Below are 12,832 nucleotides of genomic sequence, written 5' to 3'. Positions count from 1 at the left end.
GACTTTAGGTTGAGCAGGAACAAAGCCTAAACATTTGGGTGGGAGATTTCATAGATTTGAGTCCCTATCTGATATAATTAACCAGCATATGACTCAGTTCCCCGTTCTCAGTCTTCAACTATAATATTCCTGTTGAGTAGACTAGCTTTTGACAGGTGAATTAAAAAAAGTTAAAGAAAAAGAAAACAATAAATTGGAAATGGTACTCTCTGATAGCCATGGCCTTTTTCAACACAATAAGTGAACAGAAAGTGAATCATCATCTTATAAATCATGTAATGCCTATTACACAAGATGAGAAAATCAAACAAAAATACTGCTTTCGGAGCGGTTGTCTGATAATTTGATCATTAGTACATAGCTTTTCGAGAGCTGATCACAACAGTTCATGAAAAAATTATCCAAAAAGGTCTCTCATACAATAATAGAACAAACAGATTTTGTGTAATTAGTATAGTATTTGAACAAAAACCAAGGCTATGCATACTTGAAAATGAAAGAATAAAATACGTTAAATTACATCTCTTCCGAAGTTGTATTATGTTGTATGATAATTTTTGTAACTTTAGCAACCTATTGGTTTTCAATATGAGACTAGCATACAAAAAAAAAATGACGTTCATTTGTCCGATCTTCAAACGTGTATGCCGGTCTCTCGGACGCACATGCTGGAAAGTCAGCAGCTGACCGACTCCCAATCAGCACTCGGCCAATGGCAGAGAGCGCTGATCAGGGTGTTCTGGTGGGGGGGGGGGATTGCTGGACTAACCTTGCATGGTTTGTACAGTGGCCCCGAACAGAGCTGTCAGTTTTTTTTTTTTGTGCAACTCGCTGGGTTGCACACAAAACTCCCCAAAAAAACTGTAGTGTGTACCCGGCTTTATAAATATTTAGGCTACTTGAGTCCACATTTGCACACAATTGGTATTCACAGACCTATCTAGCAATCTTACTTGGTACTTCTCAAACATTCCCATGGAGTGTGGTTAAATGCAGAAACACAGTCTGACTCTACCTGGGCCTTTTAGCATGGTCTTTGGCTGGATTCACACCTATGCATTTTTAGTGCTTTTTGCATTTTGCAAATTTGCACTACATAATAGGTTCCATAGAAAACCATGTAAAATGGACTGTAAAACACCAAAACTGCATAGGTGTGAATCCAGCCTTAATAGATAAAGCATTAATGGATACCTTTTGGTGAATCTGTTTAGCCTATGCAGAGCATATGTGCTAAAAATCCTATGCAGTCGATTAGGGATAAAACAATGTCTGATTGCTGATTTCCCTCAGAAGATTTGTGGATGGCATTGTAGGTACTTTATAGACATGCAAGATCAGGTATCTGCCATTTAATGCATATAAGGATGTTTATGAAAATGCATGTCGATACTGTAGATCTGCAGGGCAGTGTTTCCTCTGTGCTTGTTTACCAGATTTTGCATCCCACTGGCTAAATTGTGCTATATTATATTTTGTTAATTCTGTTAAAAAATTCTAGGTAAAATAATTTATACCTAAGGTTTTGCTTTAAACAGATAACAAGGTTCCCTTTGGCCTTAAAGCTGGTTTGGTTATTTTTTTTTGTTATTAAGCATCAGGAACATGATATATCTATAATGAAGCGTGTCCCATGTACCATTGGCTGCTGCCTAGTCTGAAAAATAATTTCCCCATTGCTGCCTGGTCCTTCCCACAGCCCCACAACACTGCTGAGGTTTACATCAGCTGTTGCAAGTGTAAAATAACTGTCCCACCCCTACCGCCTGCCTCCTCCATACATAGAACGTGTAGCAATCTTTTCTAGATGCAAAGAGTTTTGTCATTGTAGGAGGTAGATCCTGTCATTCGTCTGCCTGTCATCCATTCATAAAGCGCTTTGCGTTCTGGAAAATAATGGTCAAAGTTATATGAATAGATGAGATGGGTGAAAGGGGATGGTAAGTGACACAACACAAAACTCACTCTTGCAACAACTGATGTTAACCCCCACAACACCAGAAAAATAGCGCTATGGGAAGGATGTGGTGGCATCAGAGGGAAGAATTCTAAATTATGCATGGACATGGTGCACACTTACAGGTAAGTATTGTTCCTGCTGCTGCATATTTTTTTTTTTTTTTTAATTGACTGATACTGCTTTATTTGTGTAATTTGCAAGTTGGTTTCAAACTATTAAGGTTTATATATTGGCAGCCTCCATAACCATGTATAAATAATAAAATGCAAGTTTTATAGAGCCAGTTCTGTTAATTTTCATTCCAAGACAATCCATAGGGAACATATGGTTATGTTCACAGTAATTATCTTTTATTTGTCTGTGCATTTTGATGAATTAGCAGAGGGCCAATAAATTTACAGAACATGTGATAATAAACATAGACGTGTTGTTTGATCCCCTGTTTGCAACATGGTATAATGCATATAAATTAGTTATAGAGGATTGCATAAAATTCATGGAGACTTGCTGATTATCTCTAGAAATGCTTTCTAGTCTCTGCATTTAACATTTCTGGTAAATATAAAAGATTAAACCATTTATCTTAGTATGCACGGAGACCATGCCTGCAACTGTATGTTGGCATGGGATGTCAGAGTGGGTCATTATATGTCATAAATTACTTGCTAATCCCATCAATACCTGTTCAGTTTTAAAAAAAGGGTACAAATCAAGATTGGTAACATTCTTGGTCCAAGACAAACTGGCTCCCATGTTTGATTGGAGAATTGTCTTCTCTTAATCATACATACAACAAAGAAAATACATTCATACACCATGGGTTATAGGCGCATACCTTGAGATGACTGGACACTGGCAAGCTTTTGATAACTCACCCTCATGAAGAGCCTCCCCTATAACCCTACCTGTGAAAAGTGCTGGCTGTATCTGTAAGATTAGATGTCCAGGGCCCCTTACATTAGATGTTAAGAGCCACCCCACCATCAGAAGTTGAGTCCCTCACTCTCCTATACATCACAGTGCACACCCCTTTCCTTATGCTGCTGCTGGGAAGAAGCTGGATGCATGGCTTAAAAGCAGAACGTAGGGGTCTTTAGGAGGACCAGAGGAGGGCTGGAGCTCTCCTGCAACTTCAGGAGAGGTGCGAGGGCCACATTAAATGGCCTGGAGGGACGGATTCTGCCCTGCAGGCCTTGTGTATGACTTCTGTGCCCTAGATGTTTAACCCCTTCCCAACCAGTGTCATTAGTACAGTGAACGTGCATATTTTTAGCATTGATCACTCTGTTAGTGTCACTGGTTCCCACAAAGTGTCAGTTAGTGTCAGATTGGCCCACTGCAATATCACAGTCCCACTATAAGTCACTGATCGCTACCATTACTAGTATATAAAAAAAGTTTCATTGTATATATACCATAATTTGTAGATGCTATGGGCCAGATTCAGAGAGAATTACGTTACACTGCGGCGGCGTAACGTATCCCATTTACGTTACACCGCCGCAGGTTTACAGCGTAAGTGCCTGATTCACAAAGCTCTTACCTGTAAACTTGCGGCGGTGTAACGTAAATCCGCTCGGCGCAAGCCCGCCTATTTCAAATGGGGCGGGCACCATTTAAATTGGGCGCGTTCCCGCGCCGAACGTTCTGCGCATGCTCCGTTAGGAAATTTCCCGATGTGCTTTGCGCAAAATTACGGCGCCCCAACGTTTTTTTGAACGGCGACGTGCGTTACGGCTTTTCGTATTCCCGGACGTCTTACGCAAAAAAAAAATGAAATTCGACGCGGGAACGACGGCCATACTTTAACATGGCTGTTCTAAAGATAAGACATGTTAAAGCAGGCCTAACTTTGCGATGGAAAAAAACGACTAGCGACGACGTAAGAGATTGCGACGAACGCGCGTATCTTCGTGGATCGCCGTAAGTAGTCATTTTCATATTCTACGCCGACCGCGATGGAATCGCCACCTACAGTAGCGGCCGGCCTAGAATTGCAGCCGGCCTAGAATTGCCCTATAACTTTTGCACAAACCAATCAATATATGCTAATTGGATTTCTATTTTACCAAATACAGATTGGCCTAAATTTAATAAGATTTCTTTTTCCCGATTTTTTTATTGGATATGTTTAAGTGAGTAAAAAATATTATTATTCTTATTATTTTATTATTATTTGTCTGTCTTTTTCGGTTTATAGTGCAAAAAAAATAAAAACAGCATTGCATGACTGCGCAACTGTCGGTTAAAGTAATCCAGTGTCGTATGCCAAAAAATCACCTGGTCATGAAGGGGGGTAAATCTTCAGAGGTCAAGTGGTTAAAAAAATCACATTCACAGTGATGCAGTTACAGAAAACGCACCAGATAACTGAACAAGGAGGTTGTAGCCCATAAGAACTCAAGAACGTGTACTGGCAAAGGGGTCACCAGAGCCAACATGAGCTCCCATTTTCCACTCAAGCAATCAAAAACTGATGGTTTTCCCAATTAGGTCAAGAGTACATATGGCATAATTGGGTAGTTGAGAGAATTTGGTGACATGTTGTCAATATACTGTATATCAGCCATAATGTTTTATATAGCGCTTTTCTTTAATATTGTTTAATTTTGCTTCATTTATAATACAACTGCAACTGAGTCTTTTAAAATATGCTTTTGGTACTTTGTACGTGCCTGAAATTACCCATTTTGTTTTTTCAAAAATCTGTTGGAATGACACAACATATCGCCTCTGATATAGTCTAAGGAATCATGTCTGTCAGATGTGTTTCTGAATATGTGTCCCTTTCCTGTAAAGAGCCTTTTTTTAGAAATCACAACACCACCATCCTTTCTTCCAAAGGTGGCTTCAATGTTCCACCTCAATAAAGACATTGTACTGACATTCTTGTGCCCTTATCCTCGGCGTCCAAAAGCAATTTTTCTCTTCGTTGCCTGAACTTAGTCGGAGCCATTGGAGAATACCTCAAAGATGCTGCTTCTATGAGACAAACTGTTTGCTATTGCCTCAGAAGGGGCACCCTACTAAAACATCCACCATTAAACCACCCTATTGGATTGTAAGCTTTTATGAGCAAGGCCCTCCCAACCCCCTTTTGTATTTTACTTGCCTATAAGTTCCATAACTTGGAGTAAAGTACACAGGCCATCCTCCCTTCCTTTCCTTGGTTTACTCTGCATTGCTTACTACAAAAATGATTATTCACAGAGTGGGGTAGGGTTATAGGAGAGTTGTTTCCTCAAAAGCTTGCCAGTGTCCAATCACTTTATGGTACATGGCTATACTCCATGATGTATGAATGTGCTGCCTGTGTCATGTACTGTACTCCAAGATGTTGAATTTAAACACACACATACTAATTTATTTTTCTTTTTTTCACCGCTTAAAACCATTTATTTGTCTTTCATGAAAAAGACACAATAATAGGCAGATTGGGAGTGGCAGTGCTTACTACAGATCGTTTTAGTCATAAAGCCTGATGCAGTTGTGTATGGTTACAGCTGAAATTTACCTGGCTATGAAAAGTCATGACAAATGCAGTTTATAAGATAAGGCTTATCCTCCCTGCCAAATGCCCCCATAGCAAGCATCTTGCTAGGGGGGCACTCAAGCCGTTGTTCTGTGTGTCCATTCACACTGTGCTTGGCTTGGCCCCACCCCCCATCTCCTCATTGGCTCACTGGCCATGGTTGACCATAGTGGGAGTCACAGACACCTGCTGCTCTCTCAACCAACAAGGAGGAAGAGACCCAGGAGAGCCACTGTTCTTGTGCACATCCCTGGATCGAGATGGGGCCCAGGTAAGTATTAGGCGGGACTGCTGTGCACATCGTTTTTTTTTTTTTTTTGTACCTTCATGCATAGAATACATTAATGTATCTATAGCAAATACATTTTTTGGATAGGATACAGAAAGAAAATTAAACCCTATGGGCCAGATCCACAAAGAACTGCCTATCTTTAGGCAGGCGTAGCGTATCTCAGATACACTATGCCACCGTAACTTAGAGCGTAGTTTCCTTATCCAGAAACAATTTGCGCCGTAAGTTACGGCGGAGTAGCGTAAATGTGCCGGCGTAAGCGCGCCTAAATCAAATGAGGAACAGGGGGGCGTGTTTTATGTAAACTAAGCATGACCCCACGTAAATGACGATTTTTTTGAACGGCGCACGCATGCTCAGTATCACGTCGAATTTTCTAATTAAATCATGCCCGCTCAATGCCTAGACGACGTGAACGTAACTTACGCAAAGCCCTATTCACGAACGATTTATGCAAACGACGTAAACAACGGAAAATTTTACGCTGTCCCGACGTCCATACCTAACATTGCGTACACCTCATAGAGGCAGGGGTAACGTTACACGGCAGTACAGAAATGAAGAGAGACAGGGCAACTATAATCAACACACTCCCTACCAAAATGAGAGAAGACCACCCCAAAATGAGCGGACACCACAGAATGGTTGGAAGAAACCCTTCTGGAAAAAACGCAGAAATAATAACAATGGCCATAACTATGGACAAAGACCACAACAAGACCAGAGGGATAATAGACCCCAGCCCCAAAACCAACGAGATAATAGAGGTGGAGGCTATGAGAATAGAGGTCGGCCACAGGAAACCAACTATTATCAGGGACGTCCAAATGAATACCATGAGAACAGAGGATATACACATGAACAGAGAAGAAGAAGCCCTGTTCGTTCAAATGATCGAAGAGAGGGAGATCGAGGTTATTACACTCATCACCCACAGGATAGGAGTCCAATCCCTACACGGAATTATTATGCACCCCTAGAACAGCGAACAGTGGATGATAGAGTGGAAAGACATCAAAATCCCAATACCTCTTCTTTTTTAGAGAGAGGTCAAGAATACCATCCGCCTCGACATACAGAGGAAATAAGAACCTACAGAAGAACCCCAGAAAGAAACGGGGAAAGCGAGGAGGAAAGAGAACACAAAAGAAAAAGAACAGAAAGGGAGAGGGAATCTTCAACTTAAGTGGACTCCCACTTACACATGAAGAGATTGGCGTCCTAGATAAAGGCCTCAAATACGCACCAGCGAAAAATCTGGATAAATTCCAGACATATATAGGAATTCAAAAGTATGTAAGGAAATTAAATATTCAAAAGTATATGATCAGTAACCCTTACAAAACTAGGACTGCCAATCCAGATGAAGAAATTAGACATAGTAATCTGAAGAATAAATCTATTTTTAATCCGCCTGTGAAAGATAATAAATGTGTGGAAGTCTTTAAAAGATTGGTCACAGGAGAACTAATGGACCTGAAAGTGAAAAAACAAGAAGAACCGAAACATATTAGGAGTGGAATACGCAAATTGATGAAAAGAAAGGATCTAGTAGTTCGACCAGCCGATAAAGGTGGTGGCATTGTGGTACTTTCCAAGGAACAGTATAAAATGAGCATGGAACAAATGCTAGGAGATACCAACACCTACAACCGCCTTCTGAGTAATCCCATGTTTAAATGCAGAAAAGCCTTGGAACAGATTGTACATTTAGGACTAAAAAGAGGAATCCTGGATAAGAAAGAAGCACAATATCTGATCCCTACATCATGTCGCACACCTATTGTATACTCACTCCCCAAAATACATAAGAACAGCACGAATCCACCGCCCAGACCTATAGTAAATGGAATTGATTCCTTAACTGCAAGAATGGGGCAATACATTGACTTCTATTTACAGCCAGTAGTTCAGAGTACAAGAGCGTATCTTAGAGACACAAAACAGATGTTACAATGCCTGGATGATATACCAAGAGATGATGGACCCTTTTGGCTAGCAACAGCAGACGTATCGTCGTTATACACGATCATACTACATCATCAAGCATGCGAAGCAGTCAAATGGGGCCTCAGGAAATATTCCCAGTTGCCCTGCATCCAACGAAAATATCTGGTAAAAAGTTTGGACTTTTGTCTTAAAAATAGCTACTTCTGGTATGGCGGCAATTACTTTTTCCAGAAAACCGGCGTAGCCATGGGGGCAAAATTTGCCCCTAGTGTAGCTGGGCTTTTTATGGCCCAATGGGAAGAAGGGAAAATCTTCTCTGAACCTCCTGATGATCTGTACATATATAAAAGATATATTGATGATATCTTCATACTGTGGAGGGGCGAGAAAGAAACGCTAGCAGATTTTCTACAAGATTTAAATACCAATGACAGAAACATTGAACTTTCTTGGGAAATCAGCAACAAAAAGATCACATTCCTAGACCTAGAGGTGGAACAAGAAAATAACGAACTCCGGTCTAAAACTCATTTTAAAAATGTGGATCGTAATAGCTACTTGCCGCTTGAAAGTTGTCATCACAGAAACTGGCTTTTTAACATTCCAAAAGGGCAATTAATGCGCCTAAGACGAAATTGTACAGACAAAGATACTTTTCTCACCCAAGCAAAAGACATGGGAGAAAGGTTTAAACAAAAAGGATACAACAATTCCCTTATTAACCAGAAGATTGCAGAAGTGGCAACAATGGATAGACAGACTCTTATGAGTGATAAGCCGAAACAAAAATTGCATAAAGACTTGATGCCTATCATCTTCGATTACAGTATACAACATAAATGCATTGAAAAAGTCATTAGACGCCATTGGAATATACTACTGGCTGACAAAGAACTGGGGGGTGTCCTTCCACCGATTCCAAAGTTCGTATATAAAAGGGCACCTACTATTAGGGACACAATTGTTAAAAATGTGCCTGATCCGCCTAAAAATAAAAACAACTTCCTCTCTTTTTTCACTGGTAAAGGTTTTTTTCCATGCAAAAGATGCTACGCATGTTTGAGAACTCACAAACCGAACCAGAAGAGGAAAGATTTTACTGCAACTAGTACAGGAGATGTATACGAAATAAAAGAATTTATCTGCTGTAACACAGAGGGAGTTGTATACGCACTCGAATGCAGTTGCGGTCTACAATACATAGGCCGGACAAAAAGAGCATTACGAGTGCGTATAAAAGAACATGTCCAAAACATCCTTAAAGGTTTCGATAAACATAGTGTATCAAGACACTTCCTTACCCACCACAATAAAGATCCGACACATCTTAAATTTTGGGGCATAGAGCCCTATGTGAGACACTGGCGAGGCGGGCATAAAGTTAGAATCTCGCTGGATATTTACTCTGGATACTTTTGCTCCCCGAGGTCTTAACATAGATTTTGATCTTAATTGTTTTTTAAGTGACCGATAAGACTTTATTTTTTGATTTATTTCTTGCTTTACTTACCCTCTCTGTTCTCTCCTTTTCGCTATCTAATATTGATGACGTAGATTGTTTTTAATCTGTATATGTGGATCTGTTCGCACACGTCATCTACGTCTTTTAACCTTATGTGGCATATCCATTCAATGAAATTAAATATGTCGACATACATTCATTTAAATTTTTTATACTTTTTAACATATATATATATTTTTTAACAAATTATTCTGGCTCTTAATATTTTTTAATATACCAATTGAGCCTCAAACTTCTCGGTGCATTATGAGTGTGTATATACACATAAATTCCTGCTCCCCTGTGTTTTTCATTGTTTCCCTCGAGTGCTCCCTTGTGAGGACGCCGTGTGTCACCATTTAACAAGCATTGGCTTCAAAAAAATGGCCGCGGCTCCACTTCCGGTGGCTGCAAGGTGGCTGCAGCTCCACTTCCGGCGGCGCTCGTTTTGATAGACGCCGCCGATACGTGATGGAAGCCTATTTGTGATGCTGGCCGAGGTCGGGGGGCCCCATGCAGGCCCCCGACCAGACATCAGACAGAATGGCTCACTTTTGTAAGACGTATCCCCAGCGCTCTGTGAGATGCTGGGGACGTCTTCTGAGCTACAACAAAATGGCGGCTGCCAGACTTCCTGTAGAACGCTGTGTACTGTCAACACAGAATGTTATGATAGTACAATGGGACTTCTGTGTTTGCCCCCCCCCATGGTCTCCGTCCCCTGGCTGAAGCTTTTAAGTTTTTTCAATTTTTTTCATTGTTAACCATATAAATGAGATGTCATATCTGTCACCCACCATTTGAATGCTACTAATTTAAATATTTTATATGCTGGGCGAAATTTTTTGATTTTTTGATTTTACTATTAAATGCCTAGCAGACTACGGGAAAATGGCTGCAGCTGCATTATTTACATGGCAAACAGCTGAGTTTACTTACAGCCTACTAAACAAGTCACCTTATAAAAAGGATCCCATTTATGCCTCTCACTACTCCTGAGGAAGTCACATGATAGTGACGAATGCGCATGAGTCCACTGAGAGGTATCGGAGGTGACGTTGGCGACAGATTGCCCCTCTTTTTTACATGCTCAATTGTATTTTGGATTATGTGAGTACCCCTGTCTATTTTCTTTGAGAATTAAAATTTTGAAAACGGTATCACACCATCGATGCTTTATTTCTTTGGGGCGAGAAACTGACCAATCTGGGACGAGAACTCCAAGTAGGACCTGCCGTTGTTGGATCAGAGCCCATCGAGTGAACCATCTAATGTGGTTGGATCTATATGCTGTTACCTTACAGCAGTAAGGTAAGGGGACATCCTTACTTACCCTAAAAGGATCACTGGATACCCATTTTCCTCTCACTCCATATTGCGGACCTACACTTGCACTTTTGCTTTCTTGGACTTTTGAAATTTTACTTATATTTTTTGCTAATATTTTTCAAACTCTGTTGATGGACTGTTTATCACCAGTATAGGAGTGTCACTTAGCACAGTTACCTGGAATTTTTTTTGCACCATTACTTATAGTGTATTTCATCACATTAAGAGGAACCTGTGTAGTTATATGATTTGCACCATTACTGTTATTGTTCACTGATCATTTATATTTATTTTTATGCTGATGCCATTTGGGCTATATTGCTCCTCATTTCAATTACACCTACTTTCATTCCCCTCCCCCACCTGTTTATTCACTTATCCATTCACCACTGATTAGCGCAGCACTACCCTCCCCATTTTCAATTGCTTATGGTTTGATACACCTTCCAGTGCCGCAGCTGTACCTCCACTTCTCATCACTTTCATTTCCCCTCCCCCTTTCTTCCCCTCTCTGTTTCCCCTCCTTTGATAAGCGCGGTAATATCCATTTTTCCACTAGTTACACCGTAAAAAGCCTTACGTAAACGACGTAAAAAAATGCGTCGGGCGGACGTACGTTTGAGAATCGGTGTATCTAGCCGATTTGCATACTCTACGTGGAAATCAACGGAAGTAACACCTAGCGGCCAGCGTAAATGCGTAAATATGCACCTAAGATCGGACGGCGTACTAAGACGTACGTCAGTCGGATCAAGCCCACATTCAGTCGTATCTTGTTTTTTGAATACAAAACAAAGAATGACGGCGCATCGTAGAACTTACGCTGCGTATCAATAGATACGCCGGCGTAAGTTCTTTGTGGATCTGGCCCTATCAGTTTAGTTTTAGCTTTCTGTGTCCTTTAGGAGAGCTTATTCTTCACTTTCTGTTCTAAAGACACACCAGGAAGTAAATATAATCCTCTACAGAGTTGGGGAATTTCCCAATTAGAGGGTTGTTCCTGGTGCAGATGACAACTCTCAAATTGAAATTCAGTTTGTGTTCTACTACTTTATAATTTTGGATTTCCCATCAATTTTGTGCCTGTGACATTGCATTACAATATTATGTCTGCACAATATTTAAGATCAACTAAATGAACTAAAATGTTTTTTTTTTTTTTTTGGGTGGCCTCAGCCACTTACTGAAGGACAGACAAAGGTGTGTTGGAATAAGTAAGCACATTGTGATGCAGCTTTGTAATTGTATATGCAATATGGTGGCTAATAAAATGATTAGTGGCTCTGAAGTGTAAATGTAAATTATGCACAAGACTGACACCAAAACTATAAATGTACTAGATAAATGCAAATAATCTTGCATTTAAATAAAAAATCTTAACACTTCTGTGCCTAAGTAGAGCTCTACATAATCTATGCATAATGGGGAATTGATATATTCTCTTCTATAAAACAATCCTTCATAAAGTAATGCCTCCCCAGATCCCTCTTGACCAGTTTTTTAGCTTTTATTAAATCTATTTATGATCTAGCAGAATTTGCTATCAGGTCTGAATTGTTGCCTGAATTCGGACCTCAAACTGAGCCGAAGATGCACAGGACCATTTTCCAGTGCTGACCGCAGCCGCCCCGGAGGTGTGTGAATCGACTCCATTGAGAGCCGGGCACACTCTCCTGTCATGCAAATTAAATGTGGGGAAAGCTGCATCCAATTTGCATAAGTATAAACCCAGCCTAATGGCCCGTACACACAATCCAAAAATCGAACGAGAGATCATGCGACTTTTTTTACATAATGGTTGCAAGTAGAAATTGAATAGGTTAATAAAGTCACAAATTCTCATACAACAGAAAAAAAAAATCGGAAGTGATGTCATGTGTTATGTATTTGTATTGTATTCTCGGACGACAACTGTACTGACTAAACAAAAATCATACAATCTGCTATCGTACAAGAAAAATGTTCGTGCTTTGTTCGATCTAATAATATCAGATGAATTGTCGCAATCGGCTCTCGAAAGCTCTGTACTAACGATCCAATTTATAGTACGATTCTTCCTCGGACGACAGTTTTCGTACAATATTCGGATCGCGTGTACGGGACATAACACTGTGCATCCTCTTCCTCCCTCTGGTCCAGCTGAAGTTAGTAGCTGATTGGTTACTATGCACAGCTGCACCTGATTCTGTGTTTACCAGTTTTAGTAAATCTCTCCCGTTGTTTCTTACAATAACCATGAAAAATTGCACCCTATGCATTAAGAGATCT

General features: G+C 40.3%; 1 protein-coding gene across 3 annotated transcripts in view; it reads left to right on the top strand.

Annotated features, from left to right (window-relative positions):
- DROSHA (drosha ribonuclease III) overlaps nt 1-12,832 on the top strand; it is a 478,288-nt gene that overhangs the window by 136,736 nt on the left and 328,720 nt on the right. The gene's annotated exons all lie outside the window — the stretch shown is intronic.

This window comes from Rana temporaria, chromosome 5, assembly GCF_905171775.1.
Source record: "Rana temporaria chromosome 5, aRanTem1.1, whole genome shotgun sequence".
Taxonomy (NCBI): Eukaryota; Metazoa; Chordata; class Amphibia; order Anura; family Ranidae; genus Rana; species Rana temporaria.
This window is presented reverse-complemented; position numbering and strand designations above follow the sequence as displayed.